We start from the raw sequence: 12,618 nt of genomic DNA on the forward strand, positions 1-12,618 counted from the left end.
CTGGTATTAGACAGGGTCTAAAACATCTGAAAATAGCTGGCACATTCAAAGCCAAATAATTCAAGGGGGATTTAAAGACAGGAAAACGTGCAAAGGTGTGAGTTTGGTGTCCTGGCTTAACAGTAGCAGATCAGTGCTAGTACTAGATGTGAAGGAAGGAGATGAATGAGCCATTAATAGAAAGAGTAGCAATACCCTTTGACTGTGGGACATGGAAGGGAACAAGGAAAATGGGTGACTTGGCCTTGGTCTCCTTGTTCCTTCCTAACCTCTGCTGTGGCTCTGCATTAGCCAACCTCAGTTGGAATCCAGAGTAAAAGAGCCCTTTGAACTAGTCCATACATGTCAGGTCAGCACAGAGATTGGAGGAAGATGGAGAGCAGATAAGGATGCACTAAAAGGTATCCAGCACATCTAGACCCTTCTGCCTGTCAGCATCCACTCTAGTGCCTTCCTCTGACCGAAACCTAACAAACGTGATGCAAGAAATCCCCTCAGTTCTCTTACTCAGGGATGATGCCAGTGGTCAGACTCCCACCTGAAACATTAGGTGCCACTGATGCTCTTCATGGAAAATAGCAAGAAGAGAAAGGGAAAGAGGGCTAGAGACACAATTTAATAACAAAATGTAGCTGCTAAAGTCCCTGAGCCTGGTAGCTGGTTATACAAAGTTCTTTCTTCTTAATCATAGCTGTCTTTTCCTCCCATCCATTTCATGTTTCTCCTACCCTGCTACAAACACAGCTGGATGATATTCTTTACCTAATTGGTGGCCCAGTTCTTTATTCTTGTAGTATCTGAGTCTTCCGTGGTCTTATTTATATTAGATGGTTCTGGTTTCTCACTGACCACTACATACTCGATAAGGAGAAACTCAGATATGACCCAGTGAATCCCATCGTGCGGTAGTCCTCCACTGTGTGATAGTAACCCACTAGTCATGGCCAGTGTGGACACCTGCTTCTCAGACTGTTGTCTTGGTAGCATGAGGGACCCAAGATGAAGGGGACATTCTGTTTCCATTTTGTTTTATATAAGTTGGTTCCTGGTAGAATCACTGCTTCTGTGGACCCTAGGACTTCCAAATGCATCAGGTGCAAACTTGTTCAATTAGGTAAAAAGATGTAGTGGCGAGAGGAGTCATTACCACCTCCACTCTTGTTCTCAGCCCATTCATTCTGGCAGCGGGTGGTGGGGAGACAGCACTAAGTATGAGCTGTTGATTTATGCCATATACATCATACTGATAAATCACATGGGGCACCCCTCTGGCCTTCTTGTCTAGTATACCAGCTTCTGCCATCATTTAAGAATGCAAGGCTGTTGCTGCTTACAATTGTTATTTTTCTGATATAAAGTTTACTAAACATGTACTTTAAATCTGTTTTACATGCTATGTTTTTTCTTTTGTTTTACAGTTATATGAGTCACTCTAATTTATGTTTGTTGTTCATGCTTAATTGGTGTAAATGTCCTCAAATCTACAGTCTCTTCAAGAATAGAGTGGTATATACTCCTTAAATTTCTTTCCTGGTTACTTAGGTGCTAGCAGAACTTAAGCAGGATGAGCAATGTGGGCTCATGCAATTGTTAAATTCATTCAGGAAACAGGACCATGGGAGGAAATGAAAGCTGTGGTTCTGCCTGTCGGAGCTCCTTGGACAGGATCCAGGTTTCTCTTCCTTGTCTACCAAAATTTAAGGCTACTGCTCGCTTCTGGTGGACTGCCATCCTCTAATTCTGATTCCTTGGCTGTGTGCACACTGTTCTGCCATCTCAGCTTTGTAGATTTGCTGCCGCTTCTGACTTGCAGAGTTGGATGTAGATTTTGTCTGTTTCTGGGCCTGTGGTCCACCTGGACCCTCTCATCTAGCTTTGCTTCCCTTCATCTCTACCCACTATGTAAGAAAGCAATGTACTTTGCAGAATTTGTCTTTCACAATCCAGAACTAGCACAGTCCCTGCAGGCATATTAACCAATGTCTACTTGGTTATATAGTTATAACCAAGTATAAATGCAGAGAACCTCGATTCCCTGCATGCGAAAGACAGACACTGTGTATTCGTAGAGGCACAGGTTTTCATATAAGTTCATGTACAGCAGTCATTCAGAAAAGCTCAGTGCTTTGATACAACTACTCTAGTCACCTTGAATAGATCAGAGAGTTTGACCTCAGTTTGGAAGAAGCTTCAGACTCTGGCAAGTGAGTGACTAATTTTCTAGGTCAAAAATAATACTGTGAATATCCAGAAATAAATGGAAAAACCTATATGGTTTCCCAAGCAGTATTCTTACAATGACATATTTATATTCTGCCCAATGTACTTAATTTTTCACCTTATAAAAATAAGGAACTAGGTATGGATAATATACCTCTGTAATTCTTAATGTCTAGCATCTTGATTTTTAGAGAAGCATATTATCCATTTCATTATTATTTTGAATTGTCTTATAGAGCCTGGCAGCCTAGATTGAAATAGCAAAAAGTAAAAGTCACTCATTCCTGTCCAACTCTCTGTGACCCCATGGACTATACAGTCCATGGAATTCTCCAGGTTAGAATACTGGAGTGGGTAGCCTATCTCTTCTCCAGGGGATCTTCCCGACCCAGGAATTGAACCAGGGTCTCCTGCATTACAGGCAGATTCTTTACCAACTGAGCTAGCAGGGAAATAGCTAAAGGACCAGAAATGAAGCATAATGATTAATAGCAAAGCATCCCATGCAGCGCCATAAAAATTAGTCTTAGATAAGGTCTTGTTTAGCTTCGCTGGTGGCTCAGATGGTAAAATGTCTGCCTGCAATGCAGGAGACCCAGGTTTCAATTCCTGGGTCGGGAAGATCCCCTGGAGAAGGAAATGGCAATCCACTCCAGCATTCTTGCCTGGAAAATCCCATGGATGGAGAAGCCTGATAGGCTACAGCCCATAGGGTCGCAAAGAGTTGGACACGACTGAGCGACTTCACTTTCACTTTCAAGGTCTTGTTTAATATCTTAATTTATAACTTATTAAGCAAGATAAATGGCTTGCTAGAGAAATTCGCATGAGTTGGCATATTTTGCATCACAAACTAGTCTAAGCATTGACCATAACTGTAGAAGATCATACTTGGTTCACTTGTGATCAGACTATTCTAAAAGATGCATGAGCACTGATGATCTATTGAAAGGGACTTTTATATACCCTGATCCAAGTGAGAAAGCAAGATTCTTTTATTCATAATCCCTTGATGCTCAGTACTGATTAGGATATTTCAAAACTAAAAAACAAAACAAAACATTTCTTTGTGGTTTTACTGTCTGCCTAAATTTAAGAAGCATAGTTGATGAACTTCTATCTCATTTAGGCATTATTTGGAGTCTGATTATTATCCCAGCCTTTTATTTATAATCTAACTGATTCTAGTTATACATTTTTATTTCTGGAACAGATTCCTCTATCATTGTTTTAGAGCCACTAGAGGTATAACATAACCTTGAGAATAGACTAATACAGCCCAAGGTATTTTATTTTTATGATTCTTTTTGTACCAAGTAATTTATCTGCCATTTTACTTTTCACCTATCTTCTTGAACATTATGATCACAATAGGAATAGGAATTTTACTTTGCACAGGTACTAGGTTTGATTGGCTATTTTGGTCAAAATGATAAAATTAGATGAACTGCCTTGTAATTTTAGTGTTCCTTGTAATTACTTGTTTGTGGAATGAAACGTTGGGGGAACTCAATGCCTTATGTTGTCTGGCCCTCTAACCCCAGAGAAGTGCAGGAAAGCAAGTGCACTGTTTGCTCACTTCTCTGTGAGCCTTTGTCACTGAGATACGAGTCTGTAGCTTCCAAAGGGGCCATGGGAGGCTTCATCCTTTTGGTAACCTCACTGGTGTCGCTTTATGATCTCTGAAATCTGCCGCTGTGCTGTGCTTAGTCACTCAGTCGTGTCCAACTCTTTGCAACCCCATGGACTGCACAGGTTAGCTATAGAAATTTGGATCTTTATATGGAGAATCAGATTATAAGTGAAGGAGTGAAGATCTTACCAGTTATAGAAAAAACAAGCATTTAACACTATTACCATATTTCTTCAGGTTATCAATGCCTATTCCCATCATATGTGTCTTTACTCTATGAGGTACTTGTTGGTATCTTGCTGATGGTTAAAAATACATACTGATTCTATTTTTTAAATCATTTCTTAAGGAGGTAACCAATATATTTCCAGTTTGTTATTACACAGAAGCAGTTTATCTAATTTTCTCACTTTGACTCCATTTAAGAACTATATCTCCCTAACTATACAACCTTCTTGCCCCTGCCCTGTATTGGACGGACATAATCCATGAGGAGGTCTTTGCTCATATTCCATATGGCAGGGGAGCCACCTGTATGTTGCTCATGTATTGCTAAATTCCTCTTGAGATACTCTGTTACCAGCGTCTCTTCCCACACAGTACTGGGAGAGGCTTCCTCTTTTCTCCTCTTTCTCCAAGCCAGTTACTCTACCCTGGGATGAAAGTTTTATACCATCTAATACAGCAGGAATTTCATATCCAATGAGTTTGCATAGGATATTAAATTTACATAAAAAGCAATGCTTGGTACTTTTAACTTTGGTCCTTAACATTTATTGGGAAATTTTTATATCTAGAGACCTATTTTTTTCTCTCTTAAGTACAAAATATGGCTCTTATAAGGGAAAGATTGTCTTTTCAGGTGTTTTTTTCTGAAATGGGCTTCAGGAGCCTATTTTGCAACACTTTTCCTTTGCACTCCAGCCATGGAGACCTGGGTCGGGAAGATACTCTGGAGGAGGAAATGACAACCCACTCCAGTTTTCTTGCTGGGAGAACCCCGTGGGCAGAGGAGCCTGGCGGGTTACAGTCCATGGGATCCCAAAGAGTTGGACACAACTGAGCATCTGAGCATATGGTAATCCTAATCTTCCTCAAAGCAATGTATGTCTCTTGCTGAATAGAGGGAAAGCCAAAAACAAGGAAATGTGAAAAACTAAAGTATTCATACACTTCAATATTTCACTACCCTGGAATAGTGTGGAAAGCATGAAATCTAAGGACTTTTGATTAAAGATAGGCAATGAACACATTTGAACTTCCCAAGTGGATCCGTGGTAAAGAATCCACCTGCAAGTGCAGGAGACTCAGGAGACATGGGTTTGATCCTTGGGTCGGGAAGATCCTCTGGAGGAGGTCATGACAACCCACTCCAGTATTCTTGCCTGGAAAATGCCATAGACAGGAGCCTGGTGGGCTACAGTCCATGGGGTTGCAGAGTTGAGCATCAGTTAGTGGCTAAGCATGTGATGAACACATTTATCTGCCACACATGAATACACTTCCCAAATTATTTGCTAAAACCCCAGCAACAATTTACATATATATATACATGAATTTTTAAAGGTGTAAGATAGATGGAGAAGAGAGACAACAGCATCATGAATATTTTAGAAATAATACAAAGACTCAGTAGATCTGAGAGAGCCGAGTCTTGAGTTAGTCATGGAGAAACATTTAAAATACCTCAGTTTGCACAGCAAACCTCCAATATGCTCACAAATTGGTAGTCCCAAATAGCTGAAAAGGTGAGGGTGAAGCTGGGGGTGAAGCTCAAGAGGATTGACTGAAAGACCCTTAAAGAAACAGTTTCCTCTTTCTGTTCAGCGCTTGCCCCTATTCCAACCCAACAGTAAACTGAAGGTTTTTCTTTGTAGATAATAAAGCATATTTTTCTCAGTAGGTAATAAGCTGAATTGGACACATGTAAGAAAAGAGAACCACATTGAAACAGGGGTATTAAATGAAAGGTTACACCTGAACATTAAGACCTTCCTACCCCTGCCCTCTTTTCCCACTGTGCTTCCAAAATGGGAGTGATTGGAAGATGAATTTTTGGGATTTCAAACAAGTCTAAGAGAAAATATTTAAAGATACTGATAATGGGATTTCTTAAATGAAAAAGACTAGCCACATTCCCCCATAGAAAGACTGTAATCAAGTAGCCCACAGAATTTACAGTCAGTGTTTTAGATATGAGTGATTAGGCAACAGTGAACAATATTTGATTAAGTGTCTAACATGGAGGAGATTAAAGCAAACAAAACAGACTTCTGAAAATGAAACCTTTAAAAATTAATCATTAATATTCTCAGAAATGGAGAAGGCGATGGCACCCCACTCCAGTACTCTTGCCTGGAAAATCCCATGGGCGGAGGAGCCTGGTGGGCTGCAATCCATGGGGTCGCTAGGAGTCAGACACGACTGAGCAACTTCACTTTCACTTTTCATTTTCATGCATTGGAAAAGGAAATGGCAACCCACTCCAGTGTTCTTGCCTGGAGAATCCCAGGGATGGGGGTGCCCTGTGGGCTGCTGTCTATGGGGTCGCACAGAGTCGGACACGACTGAAGTGACTTAGCAGCAGCATTCTCAGAAAAATGTCTGTGAAATAAGAACAAGATGCGTTTTAAAGGAATATTCAGAGAAAGACTCTTGAAAATTAGTATATACACATGGCAAATTGAAAAGAGAAGTAAGTTTGGAAATTCAATAGTAAAGATATAGTATCTGAATAATAAAACTTCCAGAAAGAGAGAACAGAGAACATGGAAGGAAGGAAAACATTTGAGAATTTATTTGAGAAAAATCCCTCAAATTGAAGAAATGATTTTCTAAATTGAAAGGGCCAATAGAGTTCCCAGAAGAATGGATGATAATCAACTCAAACTAAGGCATGAAATGTTAGAAACAGAACTCTAGACAAGCAGGAGATCCTAGAAGCATCAGTAACAGTGGGGTGGTGACTGTACCATGCAAAGGATCAGAAATCAGAACATCCTCAGAGTTCCTCACAGCAGCACCAAAAGTAGCAAAGTGGCAGAGTGAAGTCTTCCAAATTTTGAGGATAAACAATATCCAATCTAAAATTGTGTGCTTAGCAGAATCATCAATTATGTATGAAGGAAGCCTAACATATCTTCAGACATGCAAAATCTCAAAAGCATAACTCCTAAAAACTCTTTCTTGGGAAGCTACAAGAGGGATAGCTTCGCTAAAATAAGAGAATGCATGAAGAAAGAGGAATTAATGGGATTCAGAAATAAGGACTCCACCTCAAGGAAGAGATTGTGAAAAGAATGCACAGGATGAGGACTGTGTGCTAGCACAAAGGGCAAGCATCTCAGGGTGAAACAAGTTGGAGAGGTCTGGGAGAAATGTCGCCAATAAAGAAAACATTTTTTAAAAATGCCTAGTATATTTAAATACATTGAAAGATGTAGCAAATTGGAGAAGAGATTGGAAACACATTAACATTAAGCACACTGGGAACTAGAACAGTTACTAAATCTGGAGAAAACAAGTTGTGCAAGAAAAGAAATCAAATTACTACTTAGCTACAAATATGAAATAGACATAATAATGTCAATCCTGAATGCAGTATATTGTTATTAGGTGGGGATGGAAGGGGAGGGCAGAATGGAATGGATGGACATATAGAAATGATGAGAGTGCTTCAGTCTCGTCTTTCATTGTGGAAAGCCAATAGATCATCTGTCCTTCTTGCCCACCCCTTGTCCCCGCCCTAATCTAGTGTACACTGTAAATAGGAATATTTAGTAATGTGGAGGTAAATACCAAAAGAAACAGCTCAAAAGACTTACAGGAAGTTAACTGTGAGGACCTGGAAATGGTAAAAAGTAGACCTGTGAAGACTAATGGTTTTCATAATAAGCCCTTTTATGTTCTTGTTAGTTGCTCAGTCATGTCCGACTCTTTGCAAGCCCATGGGCTGTAGCTTGCAGGGCTCTCTGTCCATGGAATTCTCCAGGCAAGACTACTGGAAGGGTTGCCATTTCCTTCTCCAGGGGAATCTTCCTGACCCAGGGATCAAACCCAGGTCTCCTGCATTGTAGGCAGATTCTTTACCATCTGAGCCATGAGAGAAGCCCAAATAAACTGTCTATCATCGATTAAGACAAACTTGAATAGAAACAGAAAGAAATGGTGTGAAATTAGAAGTAAAACTATTTTCCAATCACAAATCTTTCTGTCTCTATCTTGTTCTCTCTCTTTCTCTCTCTTTTTTTTTTAACTGTTTGACTTAACCCCTCAGAACCTGTCTTTTCTTCACAAGGAAAGTCATGACTGAATGAGATAATTCATATAAAGCACTTAATTATAGTAAGTGCTAGCCTTAGGTAAGCTTCAACAAATGGCAGGCCTTAACTCCTCTTTATGTGTTTCCAAGTCTCTGTAGAGAAGGGTTAGGGTTACCAAGATTCAAAAACTGTTTCAGTCACACAGCTAAAACAATAAGTCACATTTGCCTGAGAGTCTCAGCTCTGAGCCCACATTTCACCACGGCCTTGTCTGTTGATGCCACCTATCTACTGTACCAACTAGCTTTCCTTGTAGATGGAAACTGCTTTTTCATCTTTATTCCAAACAGTGCCAGATTCATAATAGACACTTAGCATTTGAATTAATGTTATTAGACTGTTACATTAACATGTCTAAATTTACATAATTGAAATAAAAATATTTTCAAAGTATACTACAATACAGTTTATTTTTAAAATCAAGTAACAGTCAACCTGATCCAAGCTTGTTAATCAATGTTTTTGTTGAGTTGCTCAGTAGTTTCTGACTCTTTGCAACCCCATGGACTGCAGCACACCAGACTTCCCTGTTCTTCTCTATTTCCCAGAGGTTGCTCAAACTCATGTCCATCAAATTGGTGATGCCTTCCAACCATCTCATCCTCTGTCATCCCCTTCTTCTCCTGCCTTCAATCTTCCCCAGCATCAAGGTCTTTCTTTTCCAATGAGTCAGTTCTTCGCATCAAGTGGCCAAAGTATTGGAGCTTCAACTTCAGCATCAGTCCTTCCAATGAATATTCAAGACTGATTTCCTTTAGAATTGACTGGTTGGATCTCCTTGCAGACCAAGGGACTCTCAAAAGTCTTCTCCAATACCACAGTTCAAAAGCATCAGTTCTTCCAGGCTCAGCCTTCTTTATGGTCCAACTCTTTTATCCATACATAACTACTGGAAAAACCATAGCTTTGACTATATGGACCTTTGTTGGTAAAGTAATGTCTCTGCTTTTTAATATGCTGTCTAGGTTGGTTATAGCTTTTCTTCTAAGGAGAAATCATCTTTTAATTTCATGGATGTGGTCACCATCTGCAGTGATTTTTGGAGCCCAAGAAAACAAACTCCGTCACTGTTTCCATTGTTTCCCCATTTATTTGCCATGAAGTGATGGGACTGGATGCCATAATCTTAGTTTTTTAAATGTTGAGTTTTAAGCCAGCTTTTTTCACTCTCCTCTTTCACCTTCATCAAGCGGATCTTTGGTTCTTCTTCACTTTCTGCCATAAGGGTGGTGTCATCTGCATATCTGAGGTTATTGATATTTTCCTGGCAATCTTGATTCCAGCTTGTGCTTCATCCATTCCAGCATTTCACATGGCTTACTGTGCATATAAGTTAAATAAGCAGGGTGACAATATACAGCCTTGACATACTCCTTTCCCAATTTGGAACCAGTCTGTTGTTCCACGTCCAGTTCTAACTGTTGCTTCCTGACCTGCATACAGATTGCTCAAGAGGCAGGTCAGGTGGTCTGGTGTTCCCATCTCTTTCAGAATTTCCCACAGTTTGTTGTGATTCACACAGTCAAAGGCTTTATTATAGTCAGTGAAGCAGAGTTTTTGTTAATATATGTCAGAAATATCTATTTTTAAAATTCTGTGGCAATTCTTCTTCAGGTTGAGTTCCATAATGTCCATGGCCTTATTGCCCTATTTCTTCTCTGGATACAAGGGGTCCTTCATACACACACCACAGAGAGGACTGGAGAGTAGACACTGGATACACAATTTTGTATTGATTTGAAATAAAGCCATTGCGAGATATTTTCCTGAATGAGAAAGTCGTCAAAAAGGACCTAAGAGTAGATGAAATAAATCCTTTGCATAATATCATGAAGTCTAAATAAAATATGATGGTTTGGTTTGTAAATATAAATAATATAACATAGGACAAGATGGTAATAATCCTTATCTAATTCTCAGAGAAAAACAGCTTGCTAAGTACTGTTAAATTCTCATCACCTCATTAACTGTAGAAATCTAGAAGGTATCATAAAAGACAAGGATGATAAGCAGCTGGTGAATCATTTGTGAGGAAAGATTAAGATAATTAAACAAGAAAAGTTGGATAAATAGTAATGAAGAAATGTAACAATATTGCATATCTGGAAAATGAGCATATTAGAAAAAATTGAGAAACAGTAGGATGAACAATTATAATGACAACTCATTCAAGTTTGGTATTTTTAAGTCAATTGGTATAGTGTGTTTGTGGCAGTGTTATTTTAAATGGAACTATGTTAAATATAATCTTCCGAAGAACAGAATTCCAGGAAAATAAATCAATTTATTATTTCTGTCTTCATCATTTGCTATAGATGGTCAAGATTTGCAATAATCCTCCTGGTTTACTTTTGTTAATTTTTTCACCTTGTTAATATTTAGCTAAATTTATTTCAAAATATTTCTTTTCTTAGGCATGTGGAAAAAATTACAGACCAGTTATTTAAACTTTGCAGCTTATTGTTAGGAAACAGATTGACATTGAATCCAACATACATTTTGTTAAGTTTTTTTCCTTTAAAAGAAAAAGAAAGATTGTTAACATACTCTGTTTCTCCAGCGAATATTTTATAAGTATATTTATTGTCTTGAGTGAGTTTTCTTACCTATGCAAATTATGACAAAGAATCTGAGTAGTGGAGGGCAGGACCTGCCTACTATAAATGAAATATATTTTTCATTATATCTTCAGTATCTAGCACAGTTCTTGGTACCTCTAGGTATTCAATAAATATTTTTGAGTAAATGAATATGTGTATGTCTATAATGGACATTCTATCTGTACATTTTTATTGAGTCAGAAAATAAAGCTTCCTTAAGGTTGTGTATATGGGTTTCCCAGGTAACACCAGTGGTAAAGTACCCACCTGCCAATGCAGGAGACTTAAGAGTTGTAGGTTTGATCCCTGGGTTGGGAGGATCCCCTGGAGGAGGAAATGGCAACCCACTCCAGTATTCTTGCCTGGAGAATCCCATGGACAGAGCAGCTTGGTGGGCTAGGTCCATGGAGTTGCACAGAGTTGGATGTGACTGAAATGACTTGGCACTGCACAAGGTTATATATGCCTCTCTTCTAATTGGGTGGAGGTCATAGGTTTAGTAGCCAAATGTGGAGTCCAAATTTTTGTTTCCCCTTGGAGTTAGAAGTTGGGACATATATTTTTAGATGAATAGCCAATAATGCTATTATTATCTTGATCTATTCCTCCATTCTGCATCCATGTAGAGCAGTGGTTCTCTCAACCTGAAATAAGAGACTTAAGAAATACAGTGAAGAGAGTAGAGGAATTAGGCAAATGAGGCTAAAGCAGGAAGAGAAACACAGGTCAGAAGCTATCAGTTTTCAGTTTTATTTCTACATTTTCCTTTCTGAACTTTGATTTATTGGAAAGGTTTTTATTTGATTTCTGGACACACTTTGTCACAGTTTTACTACCATGAGGGAGAGTTCTCAAAGCAAAGGAAATAAATACTGTAGGTTCTATATAAGTTCTGCTTGCTCCCAAATCTATTCTGTGTGCTTAGTTCAAGTAATTGGGCTGCTGTTGAAACCTATAATATCCTATGGTAGACACAGCATATTTAATAACTGGTCCTTTTACATAGCAGTCTCCTTATTCACCACTTCATAACTTGGAATTTTCTCTTTTATCTGGCTGCAGTACATCTTAAAGTAATTTTTTGGAGGACATGTATATGGTGTTTCTTCTGCATCCTTTGCTTATCTGAGAATTTTGTGTTGTTTTCACATATTAATAAATGATTTGGTAGATAGGAAATTTTGGGTAAAACTATTTTCACTGAGGACTCTATAAATTTTCCAGCATCTTCTGGCACTACTTGTTGCAAAGAAGTCTGAGACTTGCCTGGCTTCCTCTCCAAATCCCTCTCATAAAATTTGCAAAACAATGAAAATCACAAGCATGCAAACCCCACAGGAAAGTAAAGTGAAATTGAAGTTGCTCAGTCATGTCCAACTCTTTGTGACCCCATGGGCTGTAGCCTACCAGGCTCCTCTGTCCATAGGATTTTCCAGGCAATAGTCCTGGAGTGGATTGCCATTTCCTTCTCCAGGAAAGTAAAACCAGGAAATTGCCATTTCCTTCTAAGGAAAGTAAAACCTACCCACAATTCATTTGTCATTCTGGGGGGACCACACACCTCGAGAGCTTATTGGTAGAGATTAAATAGGTATTATAGCAATAACATAATAAATCCTTTTAATATATACCCTAAATTAATGTATAATAAATATTATAGAGTTTAAATACCACAGTATTTATGTTTCATGAACTTCCTTATGCTTATACAGTCATATCTACACATTACACATAGATATATTTGTACATTTACTTTTTAAATCAGAAGTCATTCTACATATTGATCAACTAGTTGCTTTTTAAATCTAGTAATATGTCATTTACTTCATTTTAGATCAGTTCA

General features: G+C 38.7%; 1 protein-coding gene and 1 non-coding gene across 4 annotated transcripts in view; one reads left to right on the forward strand and one right to left on the reverse strand.

Annotated features, from left to right (window-relative positions):
• The window catches only part of KCNN2 (potassium calcium-activated channel subfamily N member 2), a 515,917-nt gene that overhangs the window by 94,229 nt on the left and 409,070 nt on the right, over positions 1–12,618 (forward strand). The window lies entirely within an intron of this gene.
• Positions 2,601–2,672, reverse strand: TRNAY-GUA. The gene has a single exon. It is a non-coding gene; the product is annotated as a tRNA-Tyr (tRNA).

Source organism: Bos indicus x Bos taurus, chromosome 10 (genome assembly GCF_003369695.1).
Source record: "Bos indicus x Bos taurus breed Angus x Brahman F1 hybrid chromosome 10, Bos_hybrid_MaternalHap_v2.0, whole genome shotgun sequence".
Lineage (NCBI taxonomy): Eukaryota > Metazoa > Chordata > Mammalia > Artiodactyla > Bovidae > Bos > Bos indicus x Bos taurus.